General features: G+C 45.5%; 1 protein-coding gene across 1 annotated transcript in view; it reads right to left on the bottom strand.

The window, feature by feature from the left end:
- LOC137638742 (zinc finger protein 227-like) overlaps positions 1 to 23,096 on the bottom strand; it is a 48,976-nt gene that overhangs the window by 2,555 nt on the left and 23,325 nt on the right. The gene's annotated exons all lie outside the window — the stretch shown is intronic.

Genomic DNA, 23,096 nt, shown 5'->3' with positions numbered 1-23,096 from the left:
AATCATAACGGCTAATTGCAAATCCTTAATCAAATTACATTAATAATTCACTTAAGCTAACTAGTACATATAATTTTCTAATCAAGTAAAAAGGGAAAGAAAATAAATATGTTTATAATAAAATTTTAGAATTACAAAACAATAATTCCTATAAAAATGTTTAACCTCTATTACATACAACTGCATAAAAAATAGCATGAAAATTATTAATTTCAAGAAATGTTGTAATTAATAATTACGATACCTCATTTACCTATATATTCTAAACCAAACAATGTTTAAAACCTTTCATTGTAAAATTTTAAAGCCATCCTACATCTAAAGAATTACCTTGTATCATACTGTCAACAAAAGTGTCAGCCATGCAGTAGAAGGTAAAATATATTTACCCTATGCCAGTAAATGATTGCCATAGAAGTAGGTAATAGATATTTACCCTATGACAGTAAATGACTCCCTTACAAGCAGGTAATAAATATTTTCCTATGCCAGTAAAGGATTCCCATAGCAGAAGGTAATAGATATTTACCCTATAACAGTAAATGAACAACTCTGATCCATACATCACAGTTGGTACAATCACTTTCTCATACAGAACTCTCTTTACATTCATGCCCAACCCTCTATTTTTTACTACTCCCTTCACTGCCCCCAACACTTTGCATCTTTTATTCACTCTCAGAGATACATTTGCTTCCACTCCACCATTGGCTGCAACAACAGACCCCAAGTACTTAAACTGATCCACCTCCTCAAGTAACTCTCCATTCAACATGACATTCAACCTCGCACCACCTTCCCTTCTTGTACATCTCATAACTTTACTCTTACCCACATTAACTCTCAACTTCCTTCTCTCACACACTCTTCCAAATTCTGTCACTAATCGGCCAAGCTTCTCTTCTGCGTCTGCAACCAGTACAGTATCATCCGCAAACAACAACTGATTTACCTCCTATTCATGGTCATTCTCGTCTACCAGTTTCAATCCTCGTCCAAGCACTCGAACATTCACCTCTTTCACCACTCCATCAATTCACAAGTTACCAGAAACTAATCGCTCACTTCATTTCCTATCCTAACACATGCTTTACTACCTTTGTAGAAACTTTGGTAGTAGGTAATACATATTTATCCTATGGCAGTAAAGGATTCCCAAAGTAGCAGATAATAAATATTTATCCTACGACAGTAAAGGATTCCCATAGTAGAAGGTCATAGATATTTATCTTATTACAGTAAATGATTCCCATAGTAGTGGGTAATAAATATTTACCCTATGACAGTAAATGACTCCTATAGTAGTAGATAATAAATATATATCCTATGACAGTAGAGGATTCCCAAAGTAGCAGATAATAAATATTTATCCTATGGCAGTAAAGGATTCCCAAAGTAGCAAATAATGAATATATATTCTATGACAGTAAAGGATTCCCATAGCAGTGGGTAATAGATATTTATCCCATGATAGTAAATGATTCCCATAGCAGTAGATAACAAATATTTATCCTATAACAATTAATGATTCTCATAGAACAAAAAAAATAACTGCACAAGTGGTGTTACATAAAAAAAAAAAAATCATAAGGCACAACACTGTACAATAATGTGGCTAAAAAAGCACAATCTTTCCTTCAAAGTATATCTTAAAAATCCAAACATACATACATACATATACCAAGGCACTTCCCCCAATTTTGGGGGGTAGCCGACATCAAACAAATGAAACAAAAAAGGGGATGTCTCCTCTCTACGCTCCTCCCAGCCTGACAAGGGACTCAACCGAGTTCGGCTGGTACTGCTAGGGTGGCACAGCCCACCCTCCCACATTATCCACCACAGATGAAGCTTCATAATGCTGAATCCCCTACTGCTGCTACCTCCGTGGTCATCCAAGGCACCGGAGGAAGCAGCAGGGCCTATTGGAACTGCGTCACAATCGCTCGCCATTCATTCACAAATATCACAAAATTAGAATGAATTTCCCTACAGTACTTCATATTCTGTTAAAAGATACTATCTGCCACTCTTGGCAGTTGAAATATGTTATTTTGATTATAAAAGAAATTTTTGAATATACTTACCCGGTGATTATATAGCTGCAACTCTGTTGCTCGACAGACAACTCTACGGAAAAACTCGCCAGCGATCGCTACACAGGTTGCGGGTGTGCCCAACAGCGCCATCTGTCGACCAGATACCCAGCTCTCAATGTAAACAAAGACTCAATTTTCTCCTCGTCCCACTGCGTCTCTATTGGGGAGGAAGGGAGGGTCATTTAATTTATAATCACCGGGTAAGTATATTCAAAAATTTATTTTATAATCAAAATAACATTTTTCAATATTTAACTTAGCCGGTGATTATATAGCTGATTCACACCCAGGATGGTGGGTAGAGACCAGTAATATATGTTTACACTTTTATGAGCTAAGAGTTTTTTATTTCATTTTAGAAGTTATCAAAATAACAAAAACAAAATAAATAGGTACCTGGTAAGGAAGTCGACTTGAACAATTACTCTGCCTTTTAAGTACGTCTTCCTTACGGAGCCTCGCGATCCTCTTAGGATGCTGATCGACCCCTAGGATCTGAAGTATCAAGGGTTGCAACCCATACAACAGGACCTCATCAAACCCCTAATCTAGGCGCTCTCAAGAAATGACTTTGACCACCCGCCAAATCAACCAGGATGCGAAAGGCTTCTTAGCCTTCCGGACAACCCAAAAAAACAACAATAAAAACATTTCAAGAGAAAGATTAAAAGGGTATGGAATTAGGGAATTGTAGTGGTTGAGCCCTCACCCACTACTGCACTCGCTGCTACGAATGGTCCCAGTGTGTAGCAGTCCTCGTAAAGAGACTGGACATCCTTTAGATAAAAAGACGCAAACACTGACTTGCTTCTCCAATAGGTTGCGTCCATTATACTTCGCAGAGATCTATTTTGCTTAAAGGCCACGGAAGTTGCGACAGCTCTAACTTCGTGTGTCCTCACCTTAAGCAATGCTTGGTCTTCCTCACTCAGATGTGAATGAGCTTCTCGTATTAACAGTCTGATAAAGTAGGATAAAGCATTCTTTGACATAGGCAAAGATGGTTTCTTAACTGAACACCATAAAGCTTCAGATTGGCCTCGTAAAGGTTTAGTTCGCTTTAAATAGAACTTAAGAGCTCTCACAGGGCATAAGACTCTTTCTAGTTCATTGCCTACAATATTCGATAAGCTGGGAATATCGAACGATTTCGGCCAAGGTCGAGAAGGCAGCTCATTTTTGGCTAGAAAACCAAGTTGTAGCGAACATGTAGCTTTTTCTGACGAAAATCCGATGTTCTTGCTGAAGGCATGAATCTCACTGACTCTTTTAGCTGTGGCTAAGCATACCAGGAAAAGTGTCTTTAAAGTGAGATCTTTCAGGGAGGCTGATTGTAGCGGCTCAAACCTGTCTGACATGAGGAATCTTAGTACCACGTCTAAATTCCAACCAGGTGTAACCAAACGACGCTCCTTCGTGGTCTCAAAAGACTTAAGGAGGTCCTGAAGATCTTTATTGTTGGAAAGATCTAAGCCTCTATGCCGGAAGACCGATGCCAACATGCTTCTGTAGCCCTTGATAGTGGGAGCTGAAAGGGATCGTCCTTTTCTCAGGTAAAAGAGAAAGTCAGCTATTTGAGCTACAGAGGTACTGGTCGAGGATACAGAGACTGACTTGCACCAGTTTCGGAAGACTTCCCACTTCGATTGGTAGACTCTAAGGGTGGATGCTCTCCTTGCTCTAGCAATCGCACTGGCTGCCTCCTTCGAAAAGCCTCTAGCTCTCGAGAGTCTTTCGATAGTCTGAAGGCAGTCAGACGAAGAGCGTGGAGGCTTTGGTGTACCTTCTTTACGTGTGGCTGACGTAGAAGGTCCACCCTTAGAGGAAGACTTCTGGGAACGTCTACTAGCCATCGAAGTACCTCGGTGAACCATTCTCTCGCGGGCCAGAGGGGAGCAACTAGCGTCAACCTTGTCCCTTCATGAGAGGCGAACTTCTGCAGTACCTTGTTGACAATCTTGAACGGTGGGAATGCGTATAGATCTAGATGTGACCAATCTAGGAGAAAGGCATCTATATGTATTGCTGCTGGGTCTGGGACTGGTGAGCAATATATTGGGAGCCTCTTGGTCAGCGAGGTTGCAAAGAGATCTATGGTTGGTTGGCCCCAAGTGGCCAAAAGTCTCTTGCATACATCCTTGTGGAGGGTCCATTCTGTTGGAATTACTTGCCCTTTCCGACTGAGACAATCTGCCATGACATTCAAGTTGCCTTGGATGAACCTCGTTACTAGTGTTATGTCTTGACCTTTTGACCAGATGAGCAGGTCCCTTGCGATCTCGTACAACGTCAGTGAGTGGGTCCCTCCTTGCTTGGAGATGTACGCCAAGGCAGTGGTGTTGTCCGAGTTCACTTCCACCACTTTGCCTCGAAGGAGAGACCTGAAGCTTTTCAAGGCCAGATGTACTGCCAGCAGCTCCTTGCAGTTGATATGCATGATCCTTTGACTCGAGTTCCACAGTCCTGAACATTCCTGACCGTCTAATGTCGCGCCCCAGCCTACGTCCGATGCGTCCGAGAAGAGAACGTGGTTGGGAGTCTGAACAGCCAGGGGAAGACCCTCTCTTAGGTTGATACTGTCCTTCCACCAAGTCAGACAAGATTTCATCTTTTCGGAAATGGGGATCGAGACCGCTTCTAGCGTCTTGTCCTTTTTCCAGTGAAAAGCTAGATGGTATTGAAGAGGACGGAGGTGTAGTCTTCCTAATGACACAAATTGTTCCAGGGATGATAGCGTCCCTACCAGACTCATCCACTGCCTGACTGAGCAGTGTTCCTTCTTCAGCATGTTCTGGATGCATAACTGGGCTTGGCTTATTCTGGGGGCCGACGGAAAAGCCCGAAAAGCTAGACTGCGAATCTCCATCCCTAAATACACAATAGTTTGGGATGGGACCAGTTGCGACTTTTCCATATTGACAAGGAGACCCAATTCCTTGGTCAGATCTAGAGTCCACTTTAGATCCTTCAGACAACGACGACTGGAAGAGGCTCTGAGAAGCCAGTCGTCAAAATAAAGGGAGGCTCGGATGTCCGATAAATGGAGGAATTTGGCTACATTCCTCATCAGCCTCGTAAACACAAGAGGAGCTGTGCTTAGGCCAAAGCACAGGGCCCGAAACTGGTAGACCACCTTTTCGAAAACGAATCTCAGAAAAGGTTGGGAGTCCGGGTGGATGGGGACGTGGAAGTAGGCGTCCCTTAGGTCTAATGAGACCATCCAGTCTTCCCTTCTGACCGCTGCTAAGACTGACTTTGTGGTCTCCATGGAGAACGTCTGCTTTGTGACAAAGACATTCAGAGCACTGACGTCTAGCACCGGCCTCCACCCTCCTGTCTTCTTTGAAACCAAGAAGAGGCGGTTGTAGAATCCCGGAGATTGAAGGTCCAAGACTTTGACCACCGCTCCCTTCTCTAGCAAAAGAGACACTTCCCGTTTCAAGGCTCGTCTCTTGTCTTCCTCTCTGTACCTGGGAGAGAGATCGATGGGAGACGTTGCTAGAGGGGGTTTCCGTACAAAAGGGATCTTGTACCCCTCTGAGCAACTTCACAGATTGTGCATCTGCGCCTCTCTTCTCCCAGGTCTGCCAGAAGTTCTTGAGTCTGGCTCCCACTGCTGTCTGAAGATGCGGGCAGTCAGACTCTGCCCTTATAGGACTTGGATCCTTTCTTCTTCCCTCGCTTCCCTTCGGCACGAGCACCTCCTCTGCTGGAGGCTCTGCCACGAAAGGGCGGAATAAAACGAGACGCTGGAGTGTCCATCCTTGGTCTAGCTGACAAGGTAGGCAAAGGGGGAGCTTTGCGAGCTGAGGACGCAACAAGATCGTGAGTGTCCTTCTGCACTAACAAAGCGGCTATTTCCTTAATCAGGACTTCTGGAAAAAGGCACTTGGAAAGAGGAGCAAAGAGAAGCTCAGATCTCTGGCACGGTGTAACTCCAGCAGAAAGGAATGAGCAGAGATTTTCTCGCTTTTTTAGGACTCCGGACACAAAAGATGCAGCAAGCTCATTAGACCCATCACGTACGGCCTTGTCCATGCAGGACATAATGAGCAAGGAAGTCTCTTTATCTGTCGAAGAGATCTTCCTGCTTAGGGCTCCTAGACACCAGTCTAAGAAGTTAAAAACTTCAAAGGCCCTAAAGATACCTTTCAAAAGGTGGTCCAGGTCCGATGATGACTAACATATCTTTGAGCGTCTCATGGCAAGGCGGCGGGGAGAGTCTACAAGACTTGAGAAGTCGCCCTGGGCAGAGGCAGGAACTCCCAAGCCGAGAACTTCTCCCGTGGCATACCAGACGCTCGATCTAGAAGAGAGTCTAGCAGGGGGAAAAGCAAAGGCTGTCTTCCCTAAGCTCTTCTTGGACTGCAACCATTCTCCTATCACCCGCAAAGCTCTCTTGGACGAGCGTGCGAGGACGAGTCTAGTAAAGGCAGGAGTGGTAGACGGCATGCCTAAAACAAACTCTGAAGGCGGAGAACGAGGAGCCACAGAAACAAACTGGTCAGGAAACAGCTCTTTGAAAATGGCTAAAACTTTTCTAAAGTCCAAAGAGGGTTGAGTAGACTTAGGCTCGTCCAATTCTGATTGTGGTTCATCTATATGTGCAGCAACATCATCATCAGAAAGTTCTTCATCCGACAACTGATGAGGAAACGGCAACGGAGTGGGTAACGGCTGGTTCGCTGAGTCCGGTCGCACTGGTGCATGCGTGACTGAGCCGGACGCAACGTCATGGAACTGCTGCCCAGTCTGTGAGCTGGCAACAACCATGGTAGCGTGGGGACGCACAGCGTCTACCCCAGACTGTCTAGACTGATGGGGTTGCGCAGTAGAAACCACACTGGGTTGCGGAGGTTGACGCACCGCGTCAAAACAAGGCAACTCTGACGGTTGTTGAACATCCAGAACGTCAACGGCAACCTCCGTGCGTCGCTTAACGTCAACATGCGGCTGGCAGATCACACTGGAACGCATGGGTGGAGGAACTCTCTCAACTGGTGTGCGTGAGAAGGTTACCTCAGCGTCCACAGGACGCACAACCGATCGCGTGGAGGGTTGTAGGCTAGGTACTGCACTAGCTGGTACGGCAGCAACCTTCTCCGCACGAAAGTCCTGCATCAGAGACGTAAGTTTAGACTGCATGTCTTGCAGTAGAGACCACTTAGGGTCCACAGGAGCAGGTGCGGCGACAGACGGTGTTACTGTCTGAAGCGGTACCGCTTTGCCTCTCTTAGGCGGTGAGCAGTCATCGGATGACGGCAACGAGTCCGAACTGACCCAGTGGCTACAACCGGGCCGTTGGACTTGTGCTGAAGGGACCGATTTACGTTTTAACGGTCGCGAGACCTTGGTCCAAAGTTTCTTGCGAGAAACACCTTCAGAAGACGAGGTATAAATGGGCTCTCTCGTCTTAGGTAGGTAGGAGCGATCTTGGGTAGATACGCCCGATACCACGGAGGGAACGTCTGTTCGCTGATTAAAGCCTCTCGAACCCATGCGTCGTACGACATTGCTTCTCCCCTGGACTTGGGAGCTTGCAAGAGGTCCCGGACTAGGAGGACGACAGGCACGAACAGACGAACCCTCAAGCGCAACACTGTCCACAACACTATCACTTGGCACTTTAGCACTTCCCACTGCACTTTGGCACTTAAGCTCCTTCACATCCGCCATGAGCTGATTACGGTCACTAGCAAGGGACTCAACTCTCTCACCCAGAGCCTGGATGGCACGCATCATATCAGCCATCGATGGTTCCTGAGTGCCAGGAGGGGGGTTAGGAGCAACCACTACAGGGGAAGGAATAGGTTGTGGGGCATAAGGAGAGGATATATCAATAGAACGAGAAGAACTTCTCCTAACTCTATCTCTCTCTAGCCTACGTGTGTACTTTTGAAATTCGATAAAATCGAATTCCCAAAGGCCAACGCACTCCTCACACCGATCTTCCAATTGACAGGTTTTATCCCGACAATTGGAACAAACAGTGTGAGGGTCGATAGAAGCCTTCGGAAGACGCCTAGAACAGTCCCTAGCATTGCATTTCCTAAATTTGGGGACTTGTGAAGGGTCAGCCATTTTGAATTGGTCAAGGGAAATTCCAAAAAATGATCAAAAAGTCATCAACAAAGAATCCGATATCAAAAAGTTCAAGGATTTGTGTGAAGAAAAACCCTGCACAGCGAAAGCTCAAAACTAGAATATAGTACTTCACCAATTAGATGTGAAAAACTCCAGTTTAGCAACAGCGAGTAAAGTACGTCTTGTCGACACCTCGACAGAGAGAAAATTGAGTCTTTGTTTACATTGAGAGCTGGGTATCTGGTCGACAGATGGCGCTGTTGGGCACACCCGCAACCTGTGTAGCGATCGCTGGCGAGTTTTTCCGTAGAGTTGTCTGTCGAGCAACAGAGTTGCAGCTATATAATCACCGGCTAAGTTAAATATTGAAAAATACAACACTTTCACTCCAATGCAACTGACCTACACCAAAAGACTGCTATGCTCCTGAGAGGAGACATACGTTATACAGTATCCCTTTTCCTTTATTATAGTATACAACAATTTAGTGTTGGCTGACATAATACCAAAAAAGCTTACATGAAATTAAAGTCTGCAGTTATTGTACTACCCTGTATTTACAAATTATTGACTTAACATTTCATTTGATTGTCGTCAGCTGATTTCAAATACATACTTGTTTGGCATACATGCGCAGGTAATGAAAATATGCCATGAACAACTGATATTACACAATTACCAGTTGTTACAGATGTCGTTAAGTAGAATATGACTGATATATTATTACATTACACCTTTTTCCGTTTATGAAATGACAAATCAAATTGCACAAAAATTACCTGAAGCACTGGAATAAAAAGATAATTATTTTGCAAACATTTGTAATCAAGCACCGCAAAGGTAAATCATTGTGCATCACCAACGGGAGATGAAAACTACCCTAACATTTAAAATGCTATTGAAATTGATCGTAAATAAGATACCTGTACGAGAAAGATATCTTTACTTAAAACTAAATACTTTTTTATAGTAAAAGAAAAAAAAGACAGATCAAGTAATAATTATTTCTTTTAGCAAGAGAAAAAAAATCCTTTGGTAGCTTGCCTTAATCAGCTGATTCAGAAAGCATCGCGGCATCTCAATCATCTTATGAATGTAAACAATGCAAAATATGCATATTCGTCATGATTTCATTTCATATGATACTATTGTGTGAATATTACAGGCATCATTACTGTATTGGATACAGTGAAATAAAAGATCAGTGTTACTAAAATCCTGTTCATTTTCATTACAGCTGTAGCCTAGCAGAGTAAAATAATCCTGTCTGAGTGGTATGCTCTGTCCGAGAAGATGTCGTAACTTTGAAATGTTACTAACAGAGCGCGTTGTTCAAGAAGGGATTACTGTACCTGTACACAGTAGTGTACAATATACACAATCTTGTACTTGTACTAAAGATTTAAAAAATCAATGCACGGTACCTGTACTTTTACCTGAAGTTTACGTAAATACTCTTGCTTAAGCAGTACGACCTGTACTATACTTGAAACAGAGACTGCTTACCAAGTCTAAAAAATGTATTTTGATTATAAAATAATTTTTTTAATATACTTACCCGGTGAATATATAATAGCTGACGTCTCCGACGGCTCGACAGATTCCAAAAACTCGCGAGCGATCGCCGTGAAGGTTGCAGGTGTGACCACCAGCGCCGACTATCGGCCAGATACCGCATATACTTGTCAACATCTCCAGTTCTTCTCAGTCCCCTAGGTCTCTATCGGGGAGGAAGGGAGGGCCTTTAATTTATATATTCACCGGGTAAGTATATTCAAAAATTTATTTTATAATCAAAATATCATTTTTAAATATTAAACTTAGCCGGTGAATATATAATAGCTGATTCACACCCATGGTGGTGGGTAGAGACCAGTATTAATACAATAAAGGCGTATATGCTCAAGAGTTTTTGACAACTATTCAAAAAACAGACTTAAGTATAGGTACCTGGTAAGGAAGCAGACTCTGATTATTACTCTGCCTCATTAGTCCGCTATCCTCACGAAGCCCAGCGATCCTCTTAGGATGCTGAAAGACTCCCAGGAGCTGCTATAACCAGGGTAAACACCCCTATAACAGGACCTCATCAATACCCTTAATCTGGGCGCTCTCAAGAAACAATATTTTGATCACCCGCCAAATCAAAAAGATTGCGAAAGACTTCTTAGTCTCCCGTACAACCCAAAATAAGATTAAAAATTTCAAGAGTAGATTAAAAGGATATTGGGATTAAGGGAATGTAGTGGTAGAGCCTTCACCCACTACTGCACTCGCTGCTACGAATGGTCCCAGTGTGTAGCAGTCCTCATAAAGAGTCTGGACATCTTTCAAGTAATATGAAGCGAAAACCGGCTTGCCTCTCCAAAAGGTCGCGTCCATAATACTTTTAATGGGTCTATTTTGCTTAAACGCTACAGAAGTTGCTATCGCTCTAACTTCATGAGCCTTGACTTTAAGTAAAATAAGATCCTTCTCACTTAATTGAGTGTGTGCCTTCCGAATCAAAAGTCTAATAAAATAAGACCACGCATTCTTAGACATGGGCAAAGAGGGCTTTTTAACGGAGCACCATAAAGCCTCTGAACCACCTCGTCGCGGTTTAGTTCTGGATAAACAAAATTTAAGAGCTCTAACGGGGCACAGCACTCTTTCAACTTCATTCCCCACAATCTCAGAAAGACTGGGGATTTCAAATGATTTAGGCCAAGGACGAGACGGAAGTTCATTCTTGGCCAAAAAAACCAAGTTGAAGAGCGCATACTGCTTTATTAGCAGAGAACCCGATGTTCTTGCTAAAAGCATGTATCTCACTAACCCTTTTAGCCGAAGCCAAGCTCACCAAAAAAAAAGTGTCTTGAGGGTAAGATCCTTCAGGGAGGCTGAATTTAATGGTTCAAACCTGTCTGACATAAGGAACTGTAGGACCACGTCCAAGTTCCAAGCAGGAGTCGAAATATGACGCTCCTTGGAAGTCTCGAAAGACTTAAGCAGGTCTTGGAGATCTTTGTTATTAGAAAGATCCAAACCCTTATGCCTGAAAACAGAAGCTAACATGCTTCTGTAGCCTTTAATGGTGGATGCAGAGAGGGAGCGACCGTTTCTCAGATAAGGCAGAAAATCCGCAATCTGCGCTACAGAGGCACTTGGAAGAGGAAATAGAGGAGGACTTGCACCAGCCTCTAAATACCTCCCATTTCGACTGATAGATCCTGATGGTAGAGGATCTTCTAGCCCTCGCGATCGCTCTAGCTGCCTCCTTCGAAAACCCTCGAGCTCAAGAGAGTCTTTCGATAGTCTGAAGGCAGCTAGACGAAGCGTGGGGAGGCTTTGATGAAATCTCTTTACGTGAGGCTGTCGCAAGAGATCCATCCGTAACGGCAGACTTCTTGGAACGTCTACCAGCCATAGAAGTACCTCTGTGAACCACTCTCTCGCGGGCCAGAGTGGAGCAACCAATGTCAACCTGGTCCCTTCGTGAGAGGTGAACTTCTGCAGCACCTTGTTTAGGATCTTGAAAGGTGGAAAGGCATAAACGTCCAGGTGAGACCAGTCCAGCAGGAAAGCGTCTATGTGGGCTGCCTTTGGATCTGGAACTGGAAAGCAGTAAGTCGAGAGCCTCTTTGTCAGTGAAGTCGCAAAAAGATCTATGGTGGGTTGACCCCATGTCATCCATAGCTTCTCGCACACAGTCTTATGCAACGTCCACTCCATGGAGATGACTTGTCCTCTTCTGCTGAGGCCGTCCGCCAAGACATTCATTTTTCCTTGCACAAATCTCGCCAAAGGAGAGATGTTACTTGCCTTAAATGGAGTTCCTTCTGATCCGTGGATCAAAGACCCGAGCATTCCAGACTGTCCAGTGGAGCTCCCTAACCCAAATCCGATGCATCTGAATACAACACATGGTTTGGGTTCTTGATCGCAAGAGAAAGACCTTCTCGAAGTCTGATGTTGCTGTCCCACCAAGTCAGACATGTCTAGACTGAGTTGGAGATTGGGAAAGAGATACTCTCTAAGCCCTTCTCCTTGTTCCAATGGTTTAGGTGAAATTGGAGAGGGCATAGGTTGAGTCTCTCCAGAGAGATAAACTACTCCAGCGACGAAAGAGTTCCCACGAGGCTAGTTCAAACTCTTACAGCGCAACTGTTTTTCTCTTGCAAGTGAAGGACTTTTAACAGAGCTTGTTCCATTCTTGTGGGAGACAAAAAGGCCCGAAAAATCAGACACTGTATCTCCATTCCCAAATAAAGAATAGTCTGGGATGGGGTACTGTAAGTTACGACTTCTCTACGTTCACTATGAGACCTAGCTCCTTGGTTAGGTCTAATGTCCATTAGAGGCTCTCCAGACAGCGATATAATGACGACGCCCTGATTAGCCACTCGTCAAAATAAAGGGAGGCTCTGAATCCTCAGAAAATGTAGAAAGCTTGCTACATTTTGCAAGGGCCTTGTAAAAACAAGAGGAGCAGGAATGAGGCCGAAGTACAGTGCTCGAAATTGGTACATTACTTTCCCGTCCACAAACCTCAGATGTTGTTGAAAGTTTGGATGAATCGGGATGAGGAAGTATGCATCCTGAAGGTCGAGAGAGACCATCCAGTCGCCTTCCCTTACTGCTGCCAAGACAGATTTGGTAGTCTTCATCGTGAAGTTTGTCTTGACAATGAACACATTGAGCGCACTTACATCTTAAGTACTCCTGCAGTGAACGTGGCTGCCAGATCATTGGAGCCATCCCTGATAGCCTTGTTCCTGCAGTGAATGTGGCTGTCAGATCATTGGAGCCATCCCTGATAGCCTTGTTCATGCATGACATAATTGTACAGCAATACATTGACAGCTGGAGAGACCTTCTTACTTATGGCTCCCAGGGACCAATCCAACAAATAAAAACTTCAAACGCTCGAAAAAACTCCTAACAGGAGATGGTCTAGCTCTGAAGCCGACCATAAAATCTTGGAGCGTCTCATGGCTAGACGACGAGGAGAGTCCACAAGGCTTAAGAAGTCTCCCTGGGCAGAGGCAGGTACTCCCAAGCCAAGAACTTCTCCTCGAGCTTCTCCTGTGTCACACCAGATGCCCGAGCGAGAAGCTAATTAAGAAGGAGGAAAAGCAAAAGCAGACTTTCCTAAACTTCTCCTGGATTCCAACCAGACTCCCAGTAAGAGCATGGCCCTCTTGGAAGAACAAGAGAGAACTGACTTCGTAAAAGCAGGTGTCGAAGAAAGTCTAGGACAAAATTTCACTAAAGAAATTCATAATTAAAATACAAGGGATTGTTGGACCACCCTAGGTTACTCCTCTTCTGAATGACTCCCCAAAGGTACATTAGTTGAAAGGGGGTCATCAACTTCTTCAGAAGGCACATCATCTGATAAAACTAAAGTCTTGCGAGAAGGAGATTTATATTCAGAATGACGTGAAGGAAAAGCCTGACAGGCTACATCCACTTGTATATGAACAGAAGTTAAAGTTGGAGGGTCGATGTCACGTTGAGACTGCAGAGAATGTTATTCTACTACACGTCGTGACAGAAGTAACTGACGTTCAAACGTCCCGTAGTAACAGCGGTGACTGCTGTTCGATGCTATATCGTAACTACGATGACTGACCCTCGACGTCACGTCATGTCTACGGCGTCCACCGCTCAACGTCACGTTCTGCATCTCAACGTCATGTTCTGCATCTCAACGTCACGCTGTGACTGCGGTGGCTGACGTTCAAAGCGATCAAAGTTACATCGAGATTTATGCTCCGCATCTCGCTTAACAGCAAAGCTGTCACTAGAGATAACGTCAGCGTGGCGTAACAAAGCTCGTCTAGAAGGTTGAAGACCCGAATCACGTATCCCAGAACCGTGACGTACAAAAAGCAAAGGATCCTTTCGCACAGGAACAGGATCGAAAGCTTCTATTGAAGAAGAAAGCTTTAACAGCATATCTAACTTCGGATCAACCTATGACTGCAGTGGCTGACGTTCAAACGTCACGTAGTAAACAGCAGTGACTGCTGATCGATGCTATATCGAGACTACGGTGACTGACACTCGACGTCACGTTGTGTCCACGGCGTCCACCGCTCAACGTCACGTCGAGTCTGTGGCAGAAACGTCTGTACATGAACGTCATCGCTATGAACGGGACTCTTATTATGACTACAGCTAAGACGTTGAACTTGTTCTGAAGGAACTAAAAAACGTTTCAACCGTCTCGAAACTATACGCCCAGGCTTTTAAAGAGACGAATCATCGGAAGACGAGGAGAAACTTCGTCTCTCCTGTCTTATGGCAAGGACGTGCTTGCCGAGCAACGTCTGATATCTTTGAGGGAATGTCTGTTCGTTGGTTTACACTCCTCACTCCCTTAGGTCCTACGACATTCCTTCTCCCTGGTGCAGGGGAGCCTGAAAGAGGTCTCGGACTAGGCAAGTGACAAGCACGAACAAACGAACCCTACGCAACACAGAACATGTTTTTTGGACTAAGTGAACCCTCGCTACTTCGCGGTTCGACCATCGAGGATTCACCACTTCGCGGATTTTTTTCATAACCCATGTATATACATATATCGCGGATTTTCCGGAAATATCAAAAATACCGCGATGTGACCGATGGTGCGAGATTGGAGAAAGTAAGGAAAATTGAATCATGATTGATTTTCAATATAAATGAAACTTTGAGGAGCAATAAAGATATCATTTGTTAGAGAGAGAGAGAGAGGTAAGGAATGGGAGGTAGTAAAAAGTAGCCTAGAGAGAGAGAGAGAGAGAGAGAGAGAGAGAGAGAGAGAGAGAGAGAGAGAGAGAGAGAGAGAGAGAGAGGGAGGTTTAAATGTAATAAACAAAAAAATTTGATAGGTTATAACACATTGGTGCTTATGTAATATCAACTGTATACTGTAGACGGTTTGAATAAGTTAAGAAATGGTATAAACGATAATTTGTTAGTGTATTCGTACACACTCAGGAGCGGCAGCTAGATGACAGCTGATCTAATCACAGCCAAAAGTAAAACAAAAAGAAGTCAACAATATTTGATTTTTAAAACACACCCGAAATTTAAAAACAAAAGTACACGCTTTCTTAATGTGTAATTAACTATTTAAAGAGTGGCAATTTTATAGAATAAAATTATATTTCCCAAAAAATAGTGGTTTGCTGATGAAATCGGATGCCGTATTTTTAGCTATGATTGAAATGGATGTAGACTCGGCCTAATTTTTTCGTTTCGTATTTAATTGACACTAAGAAAACTAATTTTAGTTTCTTCATCTAAATGTAAGTATTGTATAACACGAAGAGAGAGAGAGAGAGAGAGAGAGAGAGAGAGAGAGAGAGAGAGAGAGAGAGAGAGAGAGAGAGAGAGAGAGAGAGAATGAATGAATCAGCTGTTGTAATCAAATGGCGTGTTTTTGTTTCGTGAGAATTTCATCGCCACGACTATAACAACAACATACTGTACTGAACTTTACAGTATTTTACAGACTACTGTAATATGATAAAGTAAAATATTGGTAATCTATTTTATATGAAATGGGGCTATTTTTTTGTTTAAAATTTACATTTACGTATGTAAAACAACTCTCTCTCTCTCTCTCTCTCTCTCTCTCTCTCTCTCTCTCTCTCTCTCTCTCTCTCTCTCTCTCTCTCTCTCTCGTAGATTGTTTTCCTGCTTTGCTACGTATGTATGATTTTATATAGATACGGTAAATAATATTTGTAATAACATTTTATAAAAGCTTTTACTGTACTATCATTATTTATCACTTTCATCATGCGCGTTAAATTCCTTAGTTTGTTTACTGAGCGTACTTTATGATGCCGTCGTTTCAGGCGGCGTCATAAAGAAAAACATTTCATTTGGAAGTCCTAAGAAAAATTAAGTAAAACATTAGTAATAACCAAATCAACATACTGTACTGAATAATCAATATAATCAATGCAAAAACTAAACTATACACAAATGTGTAAATGCGTTTGTTTCTTCATTATAATCAGAGATAAACTTAAACAAAACATTGGTTGCCATTTTTTATCGTGCTTTTTGGCGTGTTTAGGAAACGCATGATATAAAGTCGCCTTTAATATTTGTGCCTCTTTTAGTTTAGGGTACGTTAGTACATGCATTAAGTGGTCTGTACATTAAAGAGTAGTTTGTTAACAGTACTACGTACAAGGGAAGGTTTTAAAAGTCTGAATATACATGTTAAATTAATAGGTAAATATGGTGTCACTACTTCGCGGATTTTCACCTATCGCGGCCGGGTCTGGAACCTATCTACCGCGATAAACGAAGGTTCACTGTACTTCACTGATATCGTATTTTTCAATAATTTCACATTAGACATGAATAAAACTGATTTCTACCTGAAGCACGCAATTCTCCCTTACATCAAAAGGTTAGAATTGCGAAATGAGTCGTATAATGTAAGCACATTAGTACAAAATGAAACACACATGCAAAAATCAATAAACATATACATATATATCGAATAAAACGGAAATATATAAAGTTAAAAAGATCAGTGACTTGGGAGGAGACTAAACACTAGTTCACTAAGGACTACGTTTTCAATCTCTCACCGTACAGTGCCTTGGGACGAGAATAAAAACTAAAACGTTTTATCCTCTCTCCCCGTACAGAGACTTGGGACGAGAGTAAAAAAAAAAAAAACTGAATCGAGAACAACGTTACTCGCTCCCAAACTCCTTGTACAGAGACTTGAGACGAGAATAAAGATCGGATCGTTCTCTCTTTCTCTCTCTCTCTCTCTCCGTCTCTCTCTCTCTCTCTTGTCACACACAAGAGAATGGCCCACTCATCCTTCGTCAATAACAGGTTATTTGACCAAAGGAAAAAACTGAAAGGACTAAGAAATTGAAAATTAACAAGTTCCTTTAAATTAGTATCTAAAACACTTCAGTTTGAAAGAAGAATGAACAAAACGTCAAAATCGATTTACTCTTTCTGCAAAGTGAAACCGTGATTCTCTCTTTCTCTATCGTAACGATAGAGCGCAAACTGCGTAGCATAAATAAACCAAACGTTAGTTCATCTTTGAAAAAACAACACGAAGACTATTCAAAGAATATATTTCTTAAAATATTTTCTAAAAAATATTCATCTCATAACTCTTACAGAGCAATTGATTTAAATTTAACAAAAATAAAAGTTGAATGGGCTCAACGTTGTTTAACTTCGTTTTCCAAGTTAGGACCGCCTACAAGGAATAGGTAAAGGCCGCATATAAACAAAACATAAAATTTATCTTGATGTTTAGTATAAATGGAAAGCTAATCGAAGAGGCCTAATAAAGGCGGGTGAGATATAAAATATATAGAGGAAAATCTATAAATATCAACAATAATTTATAAAGTGATAAAATAATTACTAAAAGCCTTAAACACACTTCCGTACACTGAGGGAAGGGTCGGCCATCTTTTCTCTATGGAAAAACCAGAGATTAAAAAAAAAAGCAAGGGCAAAACACTTTTCCTCTCCTTTCAAAAACATTTCTTTTGAAGATAGTATTGAATAATCCAACACGGCGAAAGCAATAAAACCAAAACCAAGTACTTCACCAATTCGGTAGAAAACTCGGTCATAAAGCGAGTGGAACCAACTTGTCGACAAGACCGACAGAGAAGCACTGGAGATGTTGACAAGTATATGCGGTATCTGGCCGATAGTCGGCGCTGGTGGTAACACCCGCAACCTTCACGGCGATCGCTCGCGAGTTTTTGGAATCTGTCGAGCCGTCGGAGACGTCAGCTATTATATATTCACCGGCTAAGTATGACAAATTCGAAGATAATTTGTATTTTTCCTAACCATACAAACCTTAGCTATTTACAAAGGGTTTACTTTTAGCGCAGCTGAAATGACGAGCCAATAGTTTTTAACGAGGGTTAATTACCCCCGCGCTAGTTAGCGGGGGGTGGGGAAGGGTAGCTTGCTACCCCTCCCCCCTCCACACACCGGTGACTTGCTTCACTTCACTTAGAGGTAGGACTTGACTTGGGGGTCAGGGATGGCGGGCACATATGTGTAAATAGCTAAGGTTTGTATGGTTAGGAAAAATACAAATTATCTTCGAATTTGTCATTTGTTCCGTAACCGAAATACAAACCACGCTATTTACAAAGGGTGACTTACCCCTTAGGAAGGGTGGAAAGTCCCTTACTGACTTCGGACTTGCCCGGGGGCTCGATCCCTTAGTGAGCAGCACTAGAGAGAGGGAGCCCCTGTACCTCACAGGTTCCTAGCATCGCTAGGAACGAGTGGCCTACATAAGTAGTGTGAGGAGGAGAGTGTGACTCGTCCTATGAAGTTGACCTTGAGACCTTCAGATAGGAATTCTAGGATAGGACGTTCTCCATACCCACCTCGTCAGGGTATGGGAGACGCAACAGTATTAAGCTTAATACTAGGAGCACAAAGAAGCATGGGTTACCTGCAGAGGTCGAGGTCAGCTATGCGAGGACCAGGATGCTGCTTCCCCAAGAGAGGGGAGAATGAAGAAAGAAGTAAGGGTCAGACATACTCTTTCATTCACACAGACTAAGACCGGGTAACAACGCCCTCAACCTACTGCTACTTGTCCAAAAAGGAGCCTGAGGTTAGACCAGCTGTTGTGCAGCCACCACAGGGCCGATAGAGAACGTATCGAGGCTCCTGTGGGTCACGTCTTGCAGGTAGTGGGGCTGTGAAGGTCGTTTGACGCTTCCAGACCCCCGCTTGAAGTACCTGCGTCACAGAGAAGTTTCTCTTGAAGGCCAGGGATGTAGCAATACCCCTGACATCGTGGGCCCGAGGGGGACGTGACGGAGGAGGGTCAGGATTCAGGGCCATGGTGGATAACCCTTCGAATCCAAGCAGAGATGGTGTTCCTTGTGACCCTCCTCTTTGTCCTGCCTGTGCTCACAAACAAAGCTCGCACATGAGGACGGACTGCAGCCGTTCTCTTCAAGTAAGTACCTCAGACACCTCACTGGGCATAGTAGCAGCTGGTCTGGGTCGTTTGTTACAGAACGGAGACTCGCGATCCTGAAAGAGTCGAACCGAGGATCCGGCACTCCAGGGATTCTGAGTCTTGGCCACAAACTCAGGGACGAACCTGAACGTTACCTCCCCCCATCCCCTTGAATGGGCGATGTCGTACGAGAGACATGAAGTTCACTAACTCGCTTGGCCGAGGCCAAGGCGAGTAGGAAAGCCGTCTTCCAAGACAGGTGGCGATCGGAGGCCTGGCGTAATGGCTCGAAGGGAGGTCTCTTGAGAGACCTGAGAACTCGAACCACGTTCCAAGGAGGGGGTCTCACTTCCGACTGGGGGCAGGTAAGCTCGTAGCTACGTATGAGTAAAGAGAGTTCTAGCGATGAAGAAATATCCACGCCCTTCAATCTGAAGGCCAAGCTTAAGGCTGAGCGATAGCCTTTCACTGCCGAGACAGAAAGGCGCATTTCTTCTCGCAGATACACAAGGAAGTCCGCTATTGCTGGAATAGTGGCATCGAGTGGAGAGATACCCCTTCCACGACCACCAACCACAAAAGACTCTCCACTTCGCTTGGTAGACTCCCTCAGAGGACCTTCGCAGGTGCCGAGACATTCTCTCCGCAACCTGTTGCGAAAAGCCTCTCTCCGCGAGGAGACGCTGGATAGTCTCCAGGCGTGAAGCCGAAGCGAGGCTACGGCCCTGTGAGGGACAACCGGAGTGGGGTTGTCTGAGAAGCTCGTGTTGTGGAGGAAGCTCCCTTGGGAGTTCCGTCAGGAGTTGCAGAAGGTCCGGAAACCATTCCGCGTGATGCCATAGCGGAGCTACTAGAGTCATGGAACAGTTGACCGATAGTCTGGTCCTGTTGAGCACCCTTCTCATCAGACAGAATGGTGGGAAGGCGTACACGTCGATGTTGTCCCACCGTTGCTGGAAAGCATCTTGCCAGAGTGCCTTGGGGTCCGGGACTGGTGAGCAGTACAGGGGCAGCTTGAAGTTCAAGGCTGTCGCGAACAAGTCCACCGTCGGGGAACCCCACAAAGTCAGGACTTTGTTGGCTATCTGAGGATCCAAAGACCACTCGGTACTCACTATCTGCGAAGCCCTGCTCAGACTGTCGGCGAGCACATTCCTCTTGCCAGGAATGAAGCGAGCTGATAGTGTTATCGAGTGGGTTTCGGTCCACCTCAGAGTCTCTACTGCAAGATGGGATAGCTGTTGCGAAAAAGTGCCTCCCTGCTTGTTGATATAAGCCACTACCGTGGTGTTGTCGCTCATCACCACCACGGAGTGACCCGCCAGGAACCGTTGGAACTGTTGAAGGGCCAGAAAGACGGCCTTCAATTCTAGCAGGTTGATGTGTAGGCACTTTTCTGATTCTGACCAAAAGGCCTGAGGCCCTCTGGTTCAGAACGTGCGCCCCCCACCCTTCTTTTGACGCGTCCGAAAACAGAGTCAATTCCGGGGGAAGGACGAGAAGACTCACTCCCTTTCGCAGGTTCTCGTCGGCCAGCCACCACCGCAAGTCCGTCTGTTCCAGAGACCCCATTGGGATCAGAGTGTCCGGGGAATCGGATCCCTTGATTCCACCGGGACTTGAGCCGCCATTGAAGGGATCTCATCCTGAGGCGGCTGTTTGGAACCAGACGGGCCAGGGAGGATAGGTGGCCCAAGAGACGCAACCACGATTGGGCGGGGAGTTCTTTTCGCCTGAGAAAGGTTCCGCCACCCTCCTCAGCCTTGCTATCCGGTCGTCTGATGGAAAGGCTTTGTGGAGATTGGTGTCTATTAGCATGCCTAGATAAAACCAGTCGCTGGGACGGCTGCAGAGAGGACTTCTCGAGGTTTACCACGATCCCCAGATCCTGGCAAAGATCTAGAAGCCTGTCCTCGGTGTCGAAGAAGGGTCGACTCCGAGTCTGCTAGGATCAGCATATCGTCTAGGTAACGAAGGAGACGAATGCCGTTCCTGTGCGCCCAAGTCGAAATCAGGGTGAACACTCTGGTGAACACCTGAGGAGCTGTGGAGAGACCGAAACACAGCACCTTGAACTGGTAGATCTTGTTGTCTAGGCAGAATCTCAGGTACTTCCTGGAAGACGGATGGATTGGGATCTGGAAGTACGCATCCCTTTAGATCCAGTGTACACATGAAGTCTTGTGGTCTCACCGCAAGTCTGACTGTGTCTGCTGTCTCCATGCTGAACCGGGTTTGTTTGACAAACCTGTTCAGAGCCGAGAGATCGATGACGGGTCTCCAGTCTCCAGTAGCCTTCTTTACAAGAAAGAGTCGACTGAAGAAGCCTGGAGAGCCGTCCACGACCTCCTGGAGAGCACCCTTCTCGAACATGGTCTTGACTTCGGCCTGAAGGGCCAGCCCCTTTGCCGATCCCATGGCATAGGAGCTCAACGACACTGGATTCGCTGTCAGGGGAGGGTTGAGATGACGTGAACGGGACGCGATAACCTTGGCCGATCACCGAGATCGTCCAAGCATCGGCCCCGAGATGTTGCCACCTGCGGACGCAACGCTGAAGGCATCCCCCCACAGGTGGACACGCAGGGGGACTGCCACCCCCTAGGGCTTGCGGCCGCGGGCCGCCACCCCTAGAAGTCTTGCCTCCCCTGGAGGACTTACCACCCCTCTTGACCTTGGCTGGAAAGGGCTGGGGCTTAGACACCACTTTCTTAGCTGCCGGTGCCTGTTTTGGAGCCTTACGAGGCTGTTGCTGCTGTTGTGGCGGGGCTGGAGGCTTATAGGGCCGAGTTGTAAGGGCCTGTGGAGGAGGGAGTCCGTGCTGGATTTCCTCCACCTCTCAGCCGTTCGCTCCAAGTCTTGAGGCTCAAACAGGCTCTCCCCCAGGAGGGAGGCATGTCGGAGCCTACACACATCTACGGCGGGGACCTTCGGATGGAATCTCTCGGACACAGCATCGCGACGCTTCAACACCGAGTTGGCCCACAGGGTGGTAACCTGGTGCGCCAAGAACTCGATGGAGCGGGTGCCCGAGAGCAAGAAGGTCTCTAGGGCCTTCCTATTGGTCTCCTTGGACAAGTCCTCAGATCGCAATAGGATGCCCAGAGATCCTAACCAGAAGTCCAGCCACGAAGTGGCCTGCATGGCACACTTAGCGACCTTCTCGTGGTTAAGGATCTCTGCCGCCGAGAACAACACCTGCCGGGCAGAGAGTTTCTCCAAGGGAACTCCCTTCGCCAGCTCCTCCACAGAGTGATGGAGCGGAAGAGCGAGGTTGTGCTCACCCAGGATCTCGAAATACCTCCTCTGCTGAAGGCGAGGAGGAGGGATGAGTTTGTTCCCGGCAGTGGAACGACTGGAGGAGGCAAGAAGTGCGAGCTGAGCATTGGCCCTAGCTCTGGCACTCTTCAGCCCCCGAGACCAGGGCAGAGCTGCACTGGTCTTAGGGGCCTTCCGAACGTCGAACACTTCATCCAGAATTGTGTCTTTGCCTTCACGGGGGGGGATGACTGGATCCGTAAGACTGTTAAGTTGCCTTATCAGGCTTAGGACCTGCCAGAAGGCATGTTCGGACTCTTGCTGTTCTCCTCCCTGCGGGGCTGGCAGCTAAGTCTCCTGCCCCAGGAATCTCTTCCTGGGGTGATACGTGGACATTCCCCTGGGTAGTCATGGGGTTCCTGTCGAATCCTTGCAGAGGATTTAGGGATGGTCTTGGAATCCTTGGGCTCCCTCCTAGGAGGGATACAGGATCCCAACAAAGAGGTTCGAGGGGCCCCCTTCCTCACGAGACAATTCTCCTGCCTGAAGCGAAGTCTCCCCCCCTGGTGCCGGGGGGAAGACTACCGGTCCACTGGACTCACCTGAGGACGGAAAGGCCTCGTCCACGGGAGAAGGAGAGAGTACTCGTGCAGGAGAGGGGACCCTCGAGACCGACCTCT

The sequence above is a fragment of the Palaemon carinicauda genome, chromosome 3 (genome assembly GCF_036898095.1).
Source record: "Palaemon carinicauda isolate YSFRI2023 chromosome 3, ASM3689809v2, whole genome shotgun sequence".
Lineage (NCBI taxonomy): Eukaryota > Metazoa > Arthropoda > Malacostraca > Decapoda > Palaemonidae > Palaemon > Palaemon carinicauda.
Note: the sequence above shows the minus strand (reverse complement) of the source record. Positions and strands in the feature narration are given on the sequence as shown.